General features: G+C 42.3%; 1 long non-coding RNA gene across 2 annotated transcripts; it reads right to left on the reverse strand.

Moving 5' to 3' along the window:
• Positions 1 to 1,671: 1,671 nt before the first annotated feature.
• Positions 1,672 to 7,152, reverse strand: LOC112931130 (uncharacterized). Of its 2 annotated transcripts, XR_011998187.1 has the most exons (5): positions 6,959 to 7,152; positions 5,754 to 5,848; positions 5,080 to 5,229; positions 3,090 to 3,258; positions 1,672 to 2,945 (listed from the first exon to the last, which is right to left on the reverse strand). It is a non-coding gene; the product is annotated as an uncharacterized lncRNA (long non-coding RNA). The 2 variants fall into 2 exon arrangements; XR_003237287.2 differs by lacking the exon at positions 5,754 to 5,848 and having other exon boundaries at positions 6,959 to 7,149.
• Positions 7,153 to 8,188: the final 1,036 nt, after the last annotated feature.

Below are 8,188 nucleotides of genomic sequence, written 5' to 3' on the forward strand. Positions count from 1 at the left end.
CTTATTGGTAAAATGAGGATAACATCTTCTACGTGATAGGATTAGTATGTTATTGTTTATAAAGTACTTACAACAGTGTCTGACATTTATTTAGAAGCACTGAAAAAGTATTTACTATATTACCAAGACTCTGAAAGATTCTTCAGGAAAAAAAAAAAAATTAGTGTCCACAAACTTTCTTTGGCCCTGGAAACTCCTCCCTACCCAACTCCACTCCACTTGTCTTTTTTTTCTTTTCTCTACAGGAACTTTCACTGAGACAACTGTGTTTCAAAATGCTCTTTAAAAAAATCTGCCATAGGGAGAAGTTCATTGAATCCACTCTCACAACAAAGGATTAGAAAGAAAAGGTTTAAAAGATGGGTCAGCAGTGGGCATTTCCATTATAATTCTAAAAGCTTCAAAAATCAAGAGAGAAAGTTCCAGAACATGCTAAGCGAGAAGTTTTGAGTTAACGAGGCGCATGTAACGCTGTTGATTTTCATCTTGTGTCTCACTGAGGGGAGTCATAATAGTGCCATTTAGCATGTGCTGAGTGCCAATGTCTATCAGGCACTCTCTAGCCTGTCTAGAAGTTATTTCTAAATTTTAGCAACAATCTCAGGAAGTAAATATTATGATTCACCATTTTATAGAGTTGTAGAGTGAGAGTCTAAGTCGCTTGCCTAAGGTCACTCAGCTGGAAACCATAGGAGCCAGGAATTCAAACCCAGAGATTCAGACCCCAAGACCCATACCCAGAGGCTCCTAGGCATCTTCAACATGTAAATTACGTCTTCCCTCTCTCCATCCCCTTCCACTGGGGGACTCAGGGACCCCTAACCCAAAGTTCCACATGAGGATCAACTGCTTTTGAAAATAGTCCCTCCATGGGGTTTAATTTGTCCTTGAGGGACAATGAGATACAGTAGCTATTGTCATCTGCAATCGTGGACAAAGTTCTGAGATGTGAGACCAGCAAGCTCAACACAGAATTTTACTCTTCATCTTTTGCCTCCAAAGACTTGACATTTTCACTCACCCAGTAAGTGGAGACTCAAGGACTCAAACCTCAAGGTTCTCCCTTCCAGTAAAGGGCTTTCTCTGGGGTCTCTTACTGCTACTTCCAGAACTTTGTGAATTTTACCAAAATCTGTCTTTGTTGTTCTTTTCAAATGCTGACATTTAACAAATACCACCAGTCAGGTGGCTTTCTTTTTCTACTAAGGCAGAAATGTGTGGCCATGCGTGCCTGTCTGCACTTGTGCCAGCATGTGGAGAGACAGAGTGGCACCTGGCTCTAGGGACTGTGCCTTTCGCTTCCTTTTTGCACCATCTGGACACCGCAAGAAATATTCTTCACGGATCTTTCCTGAAAGGAACGATGTAGATGTTTGTAGCTGTACTTGTGGAAAACCAATTCAGTACAACGACTTCAGTGAAATTCAGTCCAACTTTCTTTTGTGCATAGCAAACACAGCAGATGGACTGACTTTTTTTTTTAAGCACGATGTTCAGAAAAAAATATGTATACTCTAAAAGAAAAATCTATAATATATATTCACATATTTAAACCCACAATCGAGTTTTTTTTATTTCCAACCTGTTGAGATGAAACATACACCCATCTTGTCCATATTACCTCCCTGTAAATATCAGTATTGTTGGAGAAACACCAGAGCGGGACAGTAGTTAAACAGTAAAAACAGATTTTATTCGGGACTATTATAATAGGAGAAGAGAGACCTCAGTATAGAACCAGATGTAACGCCTCATGCAGCAGGGGCAGGTGGGAGTTTATAGTCTAGGAGCAGGGTGCCATCAATGGATGGAGAGTTTCTAAAAGAAAACATCAGGAGTAAGGGGGAGTCTGGCCTTTCAGGATCTTTGCTGAAGACAGGCTTGTGAGATGGCAGAAGAGGAGGGACTCAATCATGTATTGAGTGTGATCAGATGTGGAGGATGGAGGACTCTTACTGAACTGACTCAGCAGGGGGCTTGCTAAACATGGATTTTTTTTTCTAAGATTTTATTTATTTATTCATGAGAGACACAGATAGAGAGAGAGGCAGAGACACAGACAGAGGGAGAAGCAGGCTCCATGCAGGGAGCCTGATACGGGACTCGATCCCAGGACTCCAGGATTATGCCCCAGGCCGAAGGCAGGCGCCAAACCACTGAGCCACCCAGGAATCCCCTAAACCTGGATTTTACAAAGAATTGCACAGATGAGCCTAGGAGAAGGTTCAGGAAGTTGGCTATAATTTGATTTGCATCTTTCCTCCTCCTCAGGTCCCAGGATCCTCAATCAGACTTGAAATTCTTTCTGCCTCCATGCCTAACCATTGGGAATGCACTGCCCCTCTGTGCAGATATGTGCTTTTCTCCTAGTATGTTCTGTGGATGACTTGTGTCAGAATCTTGAAGCAAAGATGTTGAAAATGCAGATTCCTTGGTGCCACCTTAGATCTATTGGATCTTAATATCTATAAGTGAGTCCTGGAATCTGAGTGCTTAATAGGCCATTTGTAAATACAAATTTCAGAACCACAAATATCTACAAAAAATATAAAGGGGAAATGCGATTAAAAATAATAAAGAAAGAAAAAATTAAAAAAAATAAGAAAGAATGAGGTTTCTAGAAAAGGTATCCATACAATTCCTACTTTGGAGAATGAAAGGATGTGCTATTTCCCACAGATATTTCACACCCACCTAATCTATAATTTTCCCCAGATTCCCTCAACTGCAGTTGTACCCTGGTACATGTTGAATCAAGTGGCATTGTCTGTGGCACATTTGGCTGGCAGAGCAAGTAGTCATCATGAGTGGTAAGTTGGGGTGCTTCTCCCCCAAGCACCGGGGGTTGAGAGTCAGGGGACCAGGGCTGAGCACACTTGGTGTTGTCAGCAACTCCAATCCACACTCATGTTACCCTTGAAAGAGAGGTATAAGTTCCTTTAGGCCTAGAAGGAGCCAGGAAAAGGGAGACAGGTCATCAATGTTTGAAATATAATCAAGTTATCCCAGACAAATGCTAACCAAGACAGGATGCCAGGTCATCAGAGATAAACCAGGATTGTCCCAAGCAAACTGGGACACATGCTCACCTTATCTGTACAGCATCTGTCTTGTGCAATATTAACCAGAGATACTATCCAACTTGATTTGGCTGCCATAGCTTATGTAGCAATGTAGTCATCTTCTTTGCCATCCTAGGTCATTTGTTATAGTTCTTGAGCACCACCCTCTTCACCTCTATTTTAGACCTGTCTTTCCCTAAAGGAGAAATCCAGATAAGGGGTTCATTCATTCATTTCTTTGTTCATTTATTCAAAATCTGCTGATGAATCAGCAGTGATGAAACTGTACATTTCTAGCCCTGGTGGAAATGGAGAAGATAAATGTTAGAGAGAGACACACGCACACACACACACACACACAGGAAAATAGATATAAGTCAGCGCAGTGATAAGTGCCACGAAGAAGATGGATGTGATACACACAGAGAGGGGAATGTGAGTGGGCTGGCCGCAGTTGGGAGGAGCAAGGGGAACAGAAGCAGCTTGCAATGTGTCCCCAATCCTTGGGAGGAAGTTTGACCAAATACTCTTGTTGAAAGAGGAAACAATTACTGAAAGTTACGTATTTTTCTCACAAATACTGGGGAAGAGACCCAGGAGGAGAGAGGTCCTTTCCTACCTATTGGCCACCATGCCACACTGGGCAGAGGTGATCTGCCCAAGTCTGGCCCCTGGCACAAAGAGATCCTCATGTATACCTACAACACGAAGGGAGCCAATGGCCTGTGACATACTGTGGCCAAGTAAGCTCAGGTCATTATAAAGGAAAAGTATGAAGTCTAGAGATTTGAATACAGCTCCTCTACTTACTAGATATATGGTGGGTCTTTATGAGAATAAAATGAGTAAATATGGGTTAATGTGTATAGAACAATGCCTAGTATATAGTAGGTGCTCAAAAAATAATATTAAAAGCATAGATTCTACTTGTATATTACAAAAAAGTAGTGAAGGACTTCAGAACATGCTATCCCCTAAAATTGCCACTTTGGCATATTGATTATTTTGAGTGGAAGGCACTTGGGAAACCACAGATGGAAGACAGAGAGCCATCTCTGTCTTTTCTTCTTTTTTTCTTTTTTTTTTTTTAAGATTTTTATTCATTTGAGAAAGAGAGAGAGAGGGCATGAGTGGAGGGAGAGGGCAAAGCAGACTCCTCACTGATGAGGGAGCCTGATGTGGAGCTCAATCCCAGGACCCTGAAATCATGACCTGAGCCAAAGGCAGATGCTCAACCAACTGAGCCACCCAGGCAACCTTGTCTTCCTCTTTTGTACCTAAAAGCAGGTCATGAAGTTTCCCAAGAGAAGTGTGCCCTCCCTGTACCAGGAAGAGAAGAACATTCTTATCACTGGAGACTCAGAGTTGACACCAAAATGGATCTTTTAGAAACCACCTACTAAAACAATTCTTACCTTCCATTAGTTCCCCCATAGACTTCCTAGTCACTGTCACACAATTTACTGCTCCAGCCCATGCCTCCTTGTCCTGTCACATTTTCACAATTTGTTGTTCTTTGTTTAAAAAGGTATGTAAGCTTCCGGCCTAATAATTTCTTAGGTTTTTTCACTTTCCTTATGAAAACTCCCATATGCATGTAAAAATATTAAATAAAACTTGTGCTTTTCTCCTGATAATTTGTCTTATGTTAGTTTAATTCTCAAGCACAGCCATAGAACCTAAGAGGAGAGAAGTTTTTCCTCCGCTATAATATGTGGCGTGTGTGTATTAAACAAAAGTTTATATTTTCCTAACAGGAGCACTCTGTACTGGGTAGTGAATGACTAACTCAACTAGACCTTCTTACTTGATTATGTTGACTAGGAAAAAGACACAACAGGAGCCAGGTATAGAGTAGCACTGAAGCCAAGACACACATAAAGAGAAAGCAGTAATTATAACCCAGGAGTAAGTAGAAGGCATGAGAAAATGAGAAGGGAGCAAGCTCTCAAAAGAACACCAGAGGCAGAGGCAAGGGAAAGCTAAGAACCACACTGGCAGACCTGTGCTAGCTTACCAGCGTTACTACTTTATTCTGGAAATTGTTTCAGTTCTTCATAAGAATGTATTATGCCACTGGACTCCCATGTGTGGATGCCATGCTCAGTCAGTCACCCCTCATGATGACAAAGTGGCTGCCAATGGCTCTACGCTTGCATTCCCAGACCTGCAAGGCAAGTGGGAAAAGATAATACATCTTTCAACAGACCCTGCAGGTATCCAGAGATTCCATCATGTTGGTTCTGATGGGGACCCTTGGCCACCCCTGAACTAAGCACTGGGAGAATGGAGTATTGGGTTTCTCCAGGCTTGAGTTACATGCATGTCTCCAACTCAGGCAGATCCAGCATTTCCACATAGACTGAGATTCATAGTAGGATGACTCCCCAGAGGAAAACTGGGGGCTAGAAATGGAAACTAACAACAAAAACAATAATCTCTACCTCCGTTGGTAGATTTCAAGAATACCTGGGCAGAGGGGCACCAGGGGGGCTCAGTCAGTTAAGCATCCACCCTCAGCTCAGGTCATGATCCCAGGGTTCTGGGATGGAGCCCCATGTGGGGCTCTCTGCTCAGTGGGGAGTCTACAGCTCTCTCTGTCCCTCTCCCTCTGCACCTCTCTACTGCTTGTTCTCTCTCTCTCTCTCTCTCAGATAAATAAATAAAATCTTTAAAAAGTATATAGAATACCTGGACTTTTCTTGAAACGAAGGGAAGGGGTGTACCCGGCAGTGGTGGTGCACACAGGGAATCGCTGAGCTCCCTCCTACCTCTCAGAGAGGTATCTGTGAAGGTAGAAGCTGAACACATTTGAATCAGCAGGTCACCCCTACGCACTCCCATCACCAACAGCAAACCCACTCTTCATCTAGGACGTTACCTTAGTGTCAGGGTTTGCTTCATGGGCTTCTGTCAAAGTGCTTGTGGCAAAGTGTGCCGTAGAAAGAAAAGGACATTACACATCAATGTGTGTGTATCTTATGGCAGATAAATCTAGCTGAGTATGGATTTCCATCATTTCTGGGAATCCTGGTGAATTTATTTAATCAGGGAGCTTATGTCATCATTTTAATTAACCCTCCTTAAACAGTCATGTTGTAAACATCCCAGCAGCAAGGAGCCTAACTTTAAACTGTCCAAGGAGAGATGATGTCTGAGCCTTTCAGGCTTCAAGAAGAAACACAGTGTAAGATTCTGCAGAAAAAAACAAAAAACAAAAAAATAAAAAAACAAAAAAACAAAAAACAAAAACCTTCCTGTTAGCAGCTGGGTCTCTCGACTGTTTAGCAGTGGATGCACACAAAATTCGAACATTTTGAATCAGAAGATTAAGGTAGACAATGCCAGGTGGAAATACTTTTAAAAAGTAAAGAAGAAATCAAATAAAGATATATTGGAAAACACGCCTTTCCAATAGGCGAGTTCACTCTGACTCTCCATCAGCTCCAGCCTCGCTGGGGAGCAAGAGTCCAGTTTCGCATTTTTCAAATTCTAAGGAGAATCCACCGCTGCGAGCTTTTCCACCCCTCCTAAGCTTTTGAAGGCTAGAAAGTAGCCACCATCATTTATATACTCCCTTCCGAATATCAAAATACGTTCAAACTTATGTCTCTGTGCTCAAAACTGTAATATGATGTCTACTAAGATTTAGGAACCTCCTCCCTCTGTTAACAATACCAGCGGTCCCCTCCATTTCATCTCTATCACTGAATCGGGGACTATGGTAATAGAATTTCTGTGGTTTGTGTCCTCCAGATCTCAGAAGCCGAAGTGCAATATGGATCGCTATCTCCAAGCAAGAATACAAATGATTTTGCGCTCCTAACTAGGAATGGGTCTTTACAGGCAAAAACGAGAAAAGAGAGAGAGAAAAAAAAGTCCTCACACCCACGCACCTGCAGATCTTCTCTTATATTCCCTCACTGGGTCTGTTCTTTCTACACACCTTTTGCAAGGCACCAAAATCTTCAATTTCAGCAGAGGCTATTATCTTCCAGCTTCTTTTTTAAATTTTAGAATCCCATTTTCTTTCCTTTTTTTCTAACTAAAATAACACTTGCGCCACGTTTTCCGCCTGCGGGGCTGTGTCTGTCACTTGCGTCTAGGCACGGAATTTATTTTATCCTGTGTTCTCATCAACTTGCTCTTCCCTTTCTGGTTTCTGAGGAAGCTCCACACCGGTATCTGTGTCCACCTTTTCCAGCTTTTCCTGCCGGGATCTAAGAGACCATTACGAGGTCCTGCACAGCAACCTTGGGAGTTTATGGCTAATTGTTATGAAAGTCCCGGGGATCTTGCTTTGGCAATAACCCTTCTTAGGGACAATAAGCATTTTCCCCTGTTCTTTTTTTAAATCAAGGAAATGTGACTGTTTTTCTTCCTGCTAGTAAAGCTTCCTTTATGGGTATTTTCCAGTTTCTAATAAGGAAACCTAATTCCCAAATCTTAAACTTGAGTGAACCATCATTTGCTGAGCTGCCTTAAGGGGCTTGGCTGAGGTCCCTTCCCTTGAAAAGGTGACTACAAATTGCAAAGGGGCAGAAGAATTTCTGAATGGAGTGGAGTCTCTGCGCTAAAGAGATCACAAGATGGAAATACCAAAGCCTTAAGAGTGCCATCTGTGGAATGATGAGGACAACGGAATAAAGCAAAGTTTCAGTATGCTGGAGGGAAGTATGACAATAGTAAAATGTCATGCAAATATGCTCTCTGGAATGCATTACTTCCAAGGATCATCTCTTGACCTGTCCACCAAAGGACATTTTGCCTTAGAGCAAAGCTTTAAAGTAAATTGCAAATCTGAAAGCACAGAGATTGAGAATCGTATTTCTCGAATGGTTTGGTAAAGAATTTCAAAGAAATCTCAGTAGGCTTTCATCTTCTTTCCTACTCAGTTTAAAAGGATACCTCCTCTTCCCATGGTCATCCCCTCAGAATTCCTAAGTATCCTTTTACTGCCATTTCACCCCCAGATCCTTTCTCAACCCCCCAAAGTCTGACTGCTGCCTCCAAGACACCCAGAGGCTTCATAGTGCTCATCTTGCTGCCCTCTTCTTTCCTATGCCTGATCCTGACACTTTTGTCCATAACCTCCTGTTTCTGGAAGCTCTCGAGCCATTTCCCTG

This window comes from Vulpes vulpes, chromosome 2 (assembly GCF_048418805.1).
Source record: "Vulpes vulpes isolate BD-2025 chromosome 2, VulVul3, whole genome shotgun sequence".
NCBI classification, from domain to species: domain Eukaryota; kingdom Metazoa; phylum Chordata; class Mammalia; order Carnivora; family Canidae; genus Vulpes; species Vulpes vulpes.